The sequence below is a fragment of the Bubalus bubalis genome, chromosome 1 (assembly GCF_019923935.1).
Source record: "Bubalus bubalis isolate 160015118507 breed Murrah chromosome 1, NDDB_SH_1, whole genome shotgun sequence".
Lineage (NCBI taxonomy): Eukaryota > Metazoa > Chordata > Mammalia > Artiodactyla > Bovidae > Bubalus > Bubalus bubalis.
In genome coordinates this window covers 137584317-137597419 of record NC_059157.1, presented here as the reverse complement: position 1 = coordinate 137597419, position 13103 = coordinate 137584317, and the positions used below count along the sequence as shown (strand labels likewise).

Below are 13103 nucleotides of genomic sequence, written 5' to 3'. Positions count from 1 at the left end.
GAGTAGGTTGCCATTTCCTTCTCCAATGCATGAAAGTGAAAAGTGAAAGTGAAATTGCTCAGTTGTGTCCAACTCCTAGAGACCCTGGACTGCAGCCTACCAGGCTCCTCCATCCATGGGATTTACCAGGCAAGAGTACTGAAGACTCTTGAATATAGGTTGTTTAAATTGTTTTGTTATAAACAGAGCATGCATGCATACCATCATTTCAGTCATGCCTGACTCTTTGTGACCCTGTGGTCTATAGTCCACCAGGCTCCTCTGTCTTTGGCATTCTCCAGGCAAGAATACTGGAGTGAGTTGCCATGCCCTAAGCCTGGAGATCTTCTTGACCAAGGGGTCGAACCATGTCTCTTATATCTCCTGCATTAGCAGACAACTTCTTTAGCACTCACGGCAGCTGGGAAGCCCTACAAATAGAGCAGTGGTACTTAAAGTGTGGTTTAAGAACATCGGCATCACCTGAGAACTTGCTAGAAATGCAAATTATGAGGCCTTACCCTCAGATCTAATGAATCAGAAGCTCTAATAATGCTGCCAATAGGTTTTAACAAGTTTTCTGCTGGTTTAGATGAATGTCAAAGTTTGAAAGCCACTGAAATAGAGAAAGAGAAATACAAATTAACACCCAGTTTTTAAATTATTATTATGAGCTATTACAAATGAACTATAAGTTTCTGAAAACATGCCTGTAAGGAATTTAAAATATTTGAACACAGAAATTGTGAGTGCACTCACCATAGGTTGGGCACTTACAATTGAAGAGAGAATGATTGTTTAAGAGCAAAGAGAAGGTTGGCATGCCCAGATCTCATATATTGTTCCTTTACAGAGTTCATAAGATGCAATGTAACCAAACATAAGTCTTTCTGAATGTACTTTTGAGTTTCATTGAGTTAGAAAGCTGTGGTCCGTGTGATCAGATTGGCTAGATATCTGTGATTGTGGTTTCAGTCTGTCTGCCCTATGATGCTGTCTCTCAGCGCCTTACCTTCTTACATGGGTTTTTCATACCTTGTACCTGGGGTATCTCTTCACGGCTGCTCCAGCAAAGTGCAGCCACTACTCCTTACCTTGCACTTGGGATAGCTCCTCTCCGCCACTGCCCCTGACCTTGGACATGGGGTAGCTCCTCTCGGCCGCTCCCATGTCATCACACAGCTGCTGCTCCTGCCATGCCGTGTGGGGCCACGCAAGACAGACAGGTCATGGTGGAGAGGTCAGAATGTGGTCCACTGGAAAAGGGAATGGCAAATCACTTCAGTATTCTTGCCTTGAGAACCCCCTGAACAGTATGAAAAGGCAAAAAGATAGGACACTGAAAGATGAACCGCCCAGGTCAGTAGGTGCCCAATATGCTACTGGAGATCAGTAGAGAAATAACTCCAGAAAGAATGAAGAGATGGAGCCAAAGCAAAAACAATACTCAGTTGTGGATATGACTGGTGAAAGAAACAAGGTCCGATGCGGTAAAGAGCAATATTGCATAGCAACCTGGAATGTTAGGACCATGAATCAAGGCAAATTGGAAGTGGTCAAACAAGAGATGGCAAGAGTGAATGTCGACATTCTCAGAATCAGTGAACTAAGGTGGACTGGAATGGGTGAATTTAACTCAGATGACCATTATATCTACTACTGTGGGCAGGAATCCCTCAGAAGAAATGGAGTAGCCATCATAATCAACAAGAGTCTGAAATGCAGTACTTGGATGCAATCTCAAAAATGACAGAATGATCTCTGATCACTTCCAAGGCAGACCAGTCAATATCATGGTAATCCAAGTCTATTCCCAGACCAGTAATGCTGAAGAAGCTGAAGTTGAATGGTTCTACGAAGACCTACAAGACCTTTTAGAATTAACATCCAAAAAAGATGTCCTTTTCATTATAGGGGACTGGAGTGCTAAAGTAGGAAGTCAAGAAACACCTGGAATGACAGACAAATTTGGCCTTGGAGTAAAGAATGAAGCAGGGCAAAGGCTAATAGAGTTTTGCCAAGAGAAAGCACTGGTCATAGCAAACACCCTCTTCCAACAACACAAGAGAAGACTCTACACATGGACATCACCAGATGGTCAACACCGAAATCAGATTGATTATATTGATTATATTCAGCCAAAGATGGAGAAGCTCTATACAGTCAGCAAAAACAAGACTGGGAGCTGACTGTGGCTCAGATCACGAACTTCTTATTGCCAAATTCAGGCTGAAATTGAAGAGTGTAGGGAAAACCACTAGACCATTCAGGTATGACCTAAATCAAATCCCTTATAATTATACAGTGGAAGTGAGAGATAGATTTAAGGGACTAGATCTGATAGATAGATCCGATAGACTAGATCTGATAGAGTGCCTGATGAACTATGGACAGAGGTTCAGGACATTGTACAGGAGAAAGGGATCAAGACCATCCCCAAAGAAAATAAATGCAAAAAAAGCAAAATGACTGTCTGACAAGGCCTTACAAATAGCTGTGAAAAGAAGAGAAGCCAAAAAAAAAAAAAAAAAAAAAAAAGGAGAAAAGGAAAGATATACCCATTTGAATGCAGAACTCCAAAGAATAGCAAGGAGAGATAAGAAAGCCTTCCTCAGTGATCAATGCAAAAAAATAGAGGAAAAACAATAGAATAGGAAAGACTAGAGATCTCTTCAAGAAAATTAGAGATACCAAGGGAATATTTCATGCAAAGATGGGCTCAATGAAGGACAGAAATGGGATGGACCTAACAGAAGCAGAAGATATTAAGAAGAGATGGCAAGAATACACAGAAGAACCATATAAAAAAGATCCTCACAACCCAGATAATCACGATGGTGTGATCACTCACCTAAAGCCAGACATCCTGGAATGTGAAGTGGGCCTTAGGAAGTATCACTATGAACAAAGCTAGTGGAGGTGATGGAATTCCAGTTGAGCTATTTCAAATCCTAAAAGATGATGCTGTGAAAGTGCTGCACTCAGTATGTCAGTAAATTTGGAAAACTCAGCAATGGCCACAGGAGTGGAAAATGTCAGTTTTCACTCCAATCCCAAAGAAAGGCAATGCCAAAGAATGCTCAAACTACCGCACAATTGCACTCATCTCACACGCTAGTAAAGTAATGCTCAAAATTCTCCAAGCCAGGTTTCAGCAATACGTGAACCATGAACTTCCAGAGGTTCGAGCTGGTATTAGAAAAGGCAGAGGAATCAGAGATCAAAAAGCCAACATTCACTGGATCATCAAAAAAGCAAGAGTTCCAGAAAAAGATCTATATCTGCTTTATTGACTATGCCAAAGCCTTTGACTGTGGATCACAATAAAGTGTGGAAAATTCTGAAAGAGATGGGAATACATGACCACTGGACCTGCCTCTTGAGAAACCCATATGCAGGTCAGGAAGCAACAGTTAGAACTGGACATGGAACAACAGACTGGTTCCAGATAGGAAAAGGAGTGTATCAAGTCTGTATATTGTCACCCTGTTTGTTTAACTTACATGCAGAGTACATCATGAGAAATGCTGGGCTGGAAGAAGCACAAGCTGGAATCAAGATTGCCAGGAGAAATATCAATAACCTCAGACATGCAGATGACACCACCCTTATGGTTGAAAGTGAAGAGGAACTAAAGAACCTCTTGATGAAAGTGTAAGAAGAGAGCAAAAAAGTTGGCTTAAAGCTCAACATTCAGAAAACTAAGATCATGGCATCTTTTCCCATCACTTCATGGGAAATACATGGGGAAACAGTGGAAACAGTGACAGACTTTTTTTGGGCTCCAAAATCACTGCAGATGGTGATTGCAGCCATGAAATTAAAAGGCACTTATTCCTTGGATGGAAAGTTATGACCAACCTAGACACATATTAAAAAGTAGAGACATTACTTTGTCAACAAAGGTCTGTCTAGTCAAGGTTATGGTTTTTCCAGTGGTCATATATGGATGTGAGAGTTGGACTATAAAGAAAACTGGGCACCAAAGAACTGATACTTTTGAACTGCAGTGTTGGAGAAGACTCTTGAGAGTCCCTTGGACTGCAAGGAGGTCCAAGGAGTCCATCCTAAAGGAAATCAGACCTGGGTTTTCATTGGAAGGAGTGATTTTGAAGCTGAAACTCCAATATTTTGGCCACCCAATGCAAAGAGCTCACTCATTTGAAAAGACCCCGATGTTGGGAAATTGAAAAGTAGGAAGAGAAGGGGATGACAGAGGATGAGATGGTTAGATGGCATCACTGACTCAATGGACATGAATTTGGATAAACTCTGGGAGTTGGTGATGGAGAGGAGGCTTGGCATGCTGAAGTTCATGGGGCTGCAAAGAGTTGGACATGACTGAGCGACTGAACTGAACTGAATGTACTTTTAGTTATCAATGTTTGGAAAGTATTTGGAGATGTGGTTTACTTTAACTCCACCATTTGGTGAGATTGTACAAACTTTCCAAAGGTATATACTGAACTGCTTTCTCAGATCATTTGCATTTTAGAACTAAAAAGTGTTTTGAGAATTCCAGTTTGCCCAATACACGGTTCACAAGATCATACTTCTATACAGATGTCATGACACCTGAGCACTTTGAACTTGGAATATCAGGGAAAAATATCAAAAAACATAGCAAGGACATTGTTTGATATTTAGACTCAAACTGAGAATGGTAATTAATCTGATGAGGATTAAAAGTCATGTTTGGTACTGATCACATTTCACTTGAACAGAATCATAGATTCAGAAGAATATAAAGCTATGTGATGGAAATAATATGATGAGCTAATCATTTTTAGAAGTGATTCACAGATGTTGATGAATATGAATCATTCTTTCAGTTGAATTGGCCATCTTTGAATTGCCAGAAACGAAAAAATTTTCCTCTACCCTTCTAGGTTCCTTTGGCTGTTCTATTAATTAAACTGATGTAAGACAGATTAACAGAAGAAAAATTTAATTGTGTACATACAGGAGCCCCACAAAGACAATGAGATGCTCCTTGACATTCAGGCAATTGAGGCTTATTGCTATACTGATCTAAGAAGGGGTATGGGTCTTGGACTTGGAAAGGAAGAAAGACAATTCACAGGAGATGGGAAAAGCAAATGTTTGGTAAAGAAGTGTTTGCCATGTCATGCAGAGAAAATAGGACACAGTGGACTTTGAACAAACAGACTCTGTTGAGTTTACTCTTTTACCACCCCTTGCTCATAGTCATCATAGTTATCTCTGGTGATGGCTCTCTTCCTGTACCAGACTCCCATCTAAATTCTTTTTTTTTAACTTTTATTGGAGTATAGTTGCTTTACAATGTTGTGTTAGTTTCTGCTGTACAGCAAAGCGAATCAGCTATAGGTATATATGTGCTGCTGCTGCTAAGTCGCTTCAGTCGTGTCTAACTCTGTGCGACCCCATAGACAGCAGCCCACCAGGGCCTGCCGTCCCTGGGATTCTCCAGGCAAGAACACTAGAGTGGGTTGCCATTTCCTTCTCCAATTCATGAAAGTGAAAAGTGAAAGTGAAGTCGCTCAGTCGTGTCCGACTCTTAGCGACCCCATGGACTGCAGCCTACCAGGCTCCTCCGTCCATGGGATTTTCCAGGCAAGAGTACTGGAGTGGATTGCCATTGCCTTCTCCATATACCCCTCTTTATTAAATTTCCTTCCCATTTAGGTCACCACACAGCACCTAGTTAAGTTTCCTGTGTTATACAGTAGGTTCTCATTAGTTATCTATTTTATATGAAGACAAGAGACTACTCTACACATGGACATCACCAGATGACTGGTCAGTACTTAAATCAGATTGATTATATTCTTTGCAGCTGAAAATGGAGAAGCTCTATACAGTCAGCAAAAACAAATCCTGGAGGTGACTGTGGCTCAGATCATGAACTCCTTATTGCAAAATTCATGCTTAAAGTGAAGAAAGCAGGGACGATCACTAGGCCCTTCAGCTATGACCTAAATCAAATCCCTTATGATTTTACTGTGAATAGATTCAAGGGACTAGATCTGGTAGACAGAATGCCTGAAGAACTATGGACAGAGGTTTGTAACACTGTACAGGAGGTGGTGACCAACCATTCCCAAGAAAAAGAAATGCAATAAGGCAAAGGGGTTGTCTGAGGAGGCATTACAAATAACTGAGAAAGAAAGAGAAGTGAAAGCAGGAGAAAGGGAAAGATATTCCCAACTGAACGCAGAGTTCCAGAGAATAGCAAGGAGAGAGAAGAAAGCCTTCTTAAGTGAACAATGCAAAGAAATACAGGAAAACAATAGAATGGGAAAGACTAGAGACTTCTTTAATAAAGCTGGAGATACCAAGGGAACATTTTTTGCAGAGATAGGTACAATAAAGGACAAAAACAGCAAGGATCAAACAAAAACAGACAAGAATAAGAAAAGGTGGCAATAAATACACAGAAGAACTGTACAAAAAAGCTCTTAATGGCCCAAATAACTACAATAGTATGGTCATTCACCTAGAGCCAGACATCCTGGAGTGTGAAGTTAAATGGGCCTTAGGAAGCATTACTAAGAACAAAGCTAGTGGAGGTGATGAAATTCCAGCTGAACTATTTCAAGTCCTAAAAGATGATGCTGTTAAAGTGCTGTACTCTTATGCCAGCAAATTTGGAAAACTCAAGAGTGGCCCCAGGACTGGAAAAAATCAGTTTCACTACCAATCCAAAAGAAGGGCAGTGCCAAAGAATGTTCCCATTACTGTATAATTGTACTCATTTCACATGCCAGCAATGTTATGCTCAAAATCCTTCAATCCTTTAGCAGTTCGTGAACCAAGAACTTTCAGATGTACAAACTGGATTTAGAAAAGGCAGTGGAAACAGAGATCAAATTGTCAACATACACTGGATCATATAAAAAGCAGGGGAATTAAAAAAAAATCGATTTCTGCTTCTTTGACTATGCTAAAGCCTTTGACTGTGTGGATCACAAAAATCGGTTGAATATTCTTAATGAGATGGGAATACCAGACCACACTACCTGCCTCCTGAGAAACCTGTATACAGGTGAGGAAGCAACAGTTAGAAACAGACATGGAACAATGGACTTATTCAAAACTGGGAAAGGAGTGCATCAAGGCTGCATATTGTCACCCTGCTTATTAAACTTATATGCAGAATATATCATATGAAATGCCAGGCTGGATAAAGAACAAGCTGGAATCAAGATTGCCAGGAGAAATATCAATAACCTCAGATATGCAAATAACACCACCCTTATGGCAGAAAGTGAAGGAGAACCAAAGAGCCTCTTGATGAAGGTGAAAGAGGACAGTGAAAAAGGTGGCTCAACATTCAAAAAAATGAAGATCATGGCATCAGGTCCTATCACTTCATGGCAAATAGATGGTGAAAATATAGAAACTGTCAAATTTCATTTTCTTGGGCTCCAAAATCACTGTGGATAGTGACTGCAGCCACAGAATTAAAAGACACTTGCTCCTTGGAAGAATAGCTATGACAAACCTAGGCAGTGTATTAAAAAGCAGAGACATCACTTTGCCAACAAAGGTGTCTCTAGTTAAAGCTATGGTTTTTTCAGTAGTCATGTATGGATGTGAGAGTTGGACAATGAAGAGGCTGAGCACTAAAGAATAGTTGCTTTTGAACTGTGGTGTTGGAGAAGACTCTTGCAAGTCCCTTGGACTGCAAGGAGATCCAATCAGTCCATCCTAAAAGAAATCAGTCCTGAATATTCATTGGAAGGACTGATGCTGAAGTTGAAGCTCCAATACTTTGGCTACCTGATGCAAAAACTGACTCATTGGAAAAGACTCTAATGCCGAGAAAGATTGAGGATAAGAGGTAAAGGGGATGACAGAGGATGAGGGTTGGATGGCATCATTGACTCAATGGACATGAGTTTGAGCAAACTCTGGGAGATAGTGAGGGATGGGAAACTCTGGTGTACTGCAGCCCATGGGGTCACAAAGAGTTGGACATGACTGAGCACACATGTATGCATTACATAAAAAGTAATAAAAGCTATACCCTTCTCTGTGTGTGTGTGTATGTATGTATATATATATATATATATATATATATAAATTTCTGATTAGAAATATTAGAATTTCTATGAGAAATTTCTATTTGAAAATACCTAGAACCACCTGATCAATGTGTACATGTGTCTCTATGTATATGTATATATGATATATAAATAATCTCATGTTTATCTGATAACAGTTACTATATTTTTATTTCTTCATCACTATAAACTCAATGAAGCTGCAGTGTTTCATTTATTTCTAATAGTACGTATATTTTCAGCATGTTATCTCTAATGTTAAATGGTAGAATTTAGCCCTTAGTTAGAAAATGAGTCATTCTGTACTCAAATTGAAGTAGTAGTTACTTGCTAACACTGGGAAGCGTAACTTAATTAATATGAACTTTAACGCTTGGACATTATATACAGTTCTCTAAAGTTTATTGAGCTAGGGATGTGTTCTAATTGGTGATTAATTCCTAAAATTGCTCCTTTTACAGTGTCTCAAAATGGCTTGGAATTATAACTTCATAAATATTGGTTAGCAAATTAATTCCTAATTAAATGGGTATTAAATTCTAAATTTTGGAGTGGCAGTGAACAAAGATCAGCGTTGTTGTTTCGTCCCTAAGTCATGTCCGACTCTGACCCCACGAACTGCAGCATGCTAGCTTTCCCTGCTCTTCACTGTCTCCCTGAACTCACTCAAACTCATGTCCATGAGCCAGTGATGCTGTCTTACCATCTCATGCTCTGTCAACGCCCTTCTCCTCTTGCCCTCAATCTTTCCCAGCATCAGTAGGGGGCATTTATTGTTTCATGGGACAAATTCTGCACTCTAGGAACACATGGAACATAAAGTTAGGTTTTTAAGAAAATGAAGATGACTCCATCCATCTTCAACTATAGGAGTTAGCACCCCTTCCAGTGGAAATGAAGAACTTCCTTCATTCTTTCAGACCAAACACTTGATCATCTGATTAAAATTTTGCAAAATTAATGTACTGCTCATGACTGCTGTAGCCATTGACCGTTCATTGTTAGAGTATAAAAACTAATGCTCTAACATTCAAGGCTTCCCAGGTGGCTCAATGGTAAAAATCTGCCTGCCAATGCAGGACCCACAAGAGACACAGTTTCAATTCCTGGGTTCTGAAGATTACTGCAAAAAGAAATGGCAACCCACTCCAGTATTCTTGTCTGGAAAATCCCTTGGACAGAGGAGCCTGGCAGGCTGTAGTCCATGAGGTCACAAACAGTTGGACACAGCTGAGCATGCACAAACACAGACACATTCATGAATGGTCCTTTATTTCAACAATGCTAATGAAGAAATTTAGACTTTAAAGGATCTTTGCCAACCATGATAAAATAAATATAACAATAAAATATTTATTCTTAATTTAAAAAGAAAAAATAGCAAATCTTATCTTTTAGAATTAATGTAAAAATATTTTTACCATAAACATTAATAGTCATGAGTGAAAACTATTAGGATTTTTTTAGATTATAAAACCACATTTGATATACTGTAAGTTAATTCTCAGAATGTAAAGAACAAAAACTGCTAATGTCAGTCATGCTGCTGCTGGTGCTAAGTCACTCAGTCGTGTCCGACTCTGTGCAACCCCATAGATGGCAGCCCACCAGGCTCCGCCGTCCCTGGGATTCTCCAGGCAAGAACACTGGAGTGGGTTGCCATTTCCTTCTCCAATAATGTCAGTCATAGTTCAAGTTGTATCATCACCTGAAGAATAAATTGTCAGCCTGGATACGAGCTCTGATCAGGGCCAGAGAATTTTGAACTCGAAGGGACTGCAGGTCCTCTGACACAGGCTGCTGTCAGGTAAAGTCTTTTTACCATTTTACAGTTGAAGCAACTAATGCCCAGAGAAGCTTTACCTTTCTCAGGTACCTATAGCTCACATAAATTAGAAGCAGTGGAAACAGGAGAGAAAAATAACTCCTATATTCAGATCTGGTATTACTTTACAAACAGTGTCTCATTTGTTGTTCAGTCGCTCAGTCTGGTCTCTTTGTGACCCCATGGACTGTAGTGTGTGCCAGGCTTCCCTGTCCTTCACTATCTCCCAGAGTTTGCTCAAACTCATGTCTATTGACTCGATGATACCATCCAACCCTCTCATACTCTGTCCCCTCCTTCTCTTGCCCTCAATCTTTCCCAGCATCAGAGTCTTTTCCATAGTCCTCATAGCAATCATGTGATATAGATGTTATTAATACAATCCCCATTTTTTAATGAAAATAATTCAACTAAAACCTGTGAAATAATGATTCAGTCAATGTATTGGTTTCCTAGGGTTGCTGAAGTTAAGTGCTACAAACTAAGTGGCTTACATAGCACAGATTTATCGCCTCACAATTTTGGAATGAAGCTGTAGGCAAGACATCCTTCCTCTTAAGGCACTAGGGAAGGAACTATTCTAGAACTGTCTCTGTTAGCTTCTGGTAGTTCATTGGCATGATTCCAATCTCCATACAGCATTCCGTGTGTGTGTTTGTGTCTGTATGTGTTCAAACTTCCCCTTTTTATAAGGACGGTAAATCAGTCTGACTCATCTTAACGCATTACATCTGCAATCATCGTATTTCCAAGTAAAGTCACATTCTGGGGTACAAAGAGTTAGGATTACAACATGTGAATTTTGGGGGGACACAATCAATAAGCTGGTAGTGAAGTTAATATTTAATTGCAAATATTTCTGGCTGCATATTTTACATTATATGATGTCAGAAATAAAATTTCACTTTGTTCCTCAAAAAGCAATTTAAGGTAGTATTTATATGTTTAACAAATTAGAGAAGAAATAAAAGGTTGTGATGAAAAATTTGTTGAGAATAAAATCACATAAGAAATATCTGATAGTAGATTTTCGTTTTTATGTTGTCGGTTGGTAAGAAAACTTTTACCAGGACAAGATGATGATAGTGGGATTTTAAAAATATTAATCTGCCAGTAATGTGCAAGAAGGATAGTAGGAAAGAAAACAAGTTCAGAGGCTCTAACCGAAATTCAAGATTGAAAATCTAAGGCCCCAAAGAGGCGATGCAGGGAGAATGTAAAACTGGGGTAGGCAAAACCTTTTTTGAAAGATATATTTTATAAGATGTGGTTGTTAATTACATGTAGATATAGAAAAATCAGGTATAGTAGGGTTTCATGCCTTGACACCAAGGAAAATGGTAACCATCATAGATAGCAAGGACATTTTATTTTCTGTTTTAATTTTTTTGTTTTAGTTATATGTCTAGATTTCCCCATTGTCCTAACATAATAATTCTTTGCTGATTCAACTGATGTCCTTAAATAACAATGGTCATAAATTCCTTATGGGAACTATAGAAGCAGATTTCCTGTTGAAAAAAAAAATATGGTGTAATATGTAGATAAATCAGTTTGCATGAGAGTAGAACAGAGCCTTATCCAAATGATGGATCTTGGAGTTCATATAGGGGAATTGAATTTCTGTGAATGCAGCCCCCCCATCCCTTTGATAAACACCTCCATCAGACACCCATTCCTACTTTGGTCCTAAATTGAAATTATTGATTTAATGTTTCTTAAGTTATTGGCAACCTAGGGTATTTTTCTGTCTTATCTGATCATGTTGGCACAATTGTGGGCTCACTCCGCTGTCACACTCTCATGTCTGAAATATATTTTCTCCATTATGTTATGCAGCGTACAATTTACACGCTGTCCATTACCAATCCTGAGCCAAGAGAAGGAGTGAGAAAATGAAGCTTTGTGCCTCCTAAGAGATAAATATTATTTTCTAAGTCAATTCAGAAGATTTTAGTTCCAAAAAATGGGAGCTACTAGGAGGGTTTTATAGAAGTTATATTATAACAGATTAAAGTGAAGGATTGCTTTTTTTTCGAGATAGTTTTAAATAAGGATAGCTTTTTAAAATTGTGCATATGGAAACCTGAGAGGAAATTTTCAAACTTAATAAAACAGGGGAAAAGCTGGGTTGCATGAAGACAAATTTTAAAAGCTCAAGACTGATAGAGGGTGTATTCTAGATAGACAAATGGCTTTTCAATTTTGTCCTAGATCAGTGGCTCTCAGTAATGTCTGTACAGTCTGAATCACATGGGAGCTTTTACAAACAATGTGGATGGTTAGCCTCATTTCCAGTAGATTCTGATTTGATTGGCCCAGGGTATTTGGAATTCAGGCATTGGTATTATTTAAATTTCTGCCAGTGATTCTATTTGTAGTCAAAAGAGAAAAGCGCTCACTGACTTACAGCTTTTGTCAACTTGGAAATTGAATTATTGAACTTTATACAATAATAACATCAGGACAACATAGAATTAAACAGTAACATGATAAAACCCTGCTCACTATCAGAAATTAACATATTTCAGTGAATAAACATATAAGCATTTATGTATAGGCTGTACACAAATGCCAGATTCTGTCATATTTTATAAGAACTTCCTTTGCTCTTGAGATGAATAAGAATTTATGGGAATAAAAACCCATGATATTTAGAGAATTATCTTTGTGGAACAGAAAAGTACAAAAGTTATTGATAGTTTCAACTTACCTTTCACCATATTTATTCTTTGCTCATTCAACACATTTTTTTTCTGAGTAATAACTATGTATAGATGCTACTGTAAGTACTTGAGGTAGAACAGTGAATAAAAGACAAAATCCTCACCTTCATGGAGCTTATATTCGAGTTGAGATTTAAAATTCATTGAAAATTTATTATCATTGGTTTATTTTTAGGTTACCAATGGATTTCCATGATAGAAAAGTCCTTTTTAAAATGAACATTTAAAATTAAAATTGAAGTTTAATAAAATAAGTAAAATTACTAATAACCCAGGTAATACCTTATTGAAAATAGAGTTTCTACAAATATAATCAAGTTAAGACCTAAAAATTGTGAAAATATTACCTGAATGACAGATATTCGGCCACATTCTTGGCATCCATATGTGGACTCTGAAATGCTCTAAGATGTGGGAGAAAACAAAATGGAAGTTTTACTTATATTTATGGAAGTATATTCTTTAGAATCATTTATAATTTTCTTCATTTAGCATATGTTTTATTTAAAATTTGTATAAGAATAT

General features: G+C 38.3%; 1 protein-coding gene and 1 long non-coding RNA gene across 5 annotated transcripts in view; one reads left to right on the top strand and one right to left on the bottom strand.

The window, feature by feature from the left end:
• NAALADL2 (N-acetylated alpha-linked acidic dipeptidase like 2) overlaps nt 1-13103 on the top strand; it is a 1624416-nt gene that overhangs the window by 613693 nt on the left and 997620 nt on the right. The gene's annotated exons all lie outside the window — the stretch shown is intronic.
• Nucleotides 1-13103, bottom strand: part of LOC112584506 — a 70975-nt gene that overhangs the window by 6327 nt on the left and 51545 nt on the right. Inside the window, exons 2-4 of the long non-coding RNA XR_003108731.3 lie at nt 12926-12982; nt 1074-1235; nt 501-595 (exon numbers count right to left, since the gene is read on the bottom strand). This is a non-coding gene — a long non-coding RNA (uncharacterized LOC112584506). The remainder of the gene's footprint in view (nt 1-500; nt 596-1073; nt 1236-12925; nt 12983-13103) is intronic.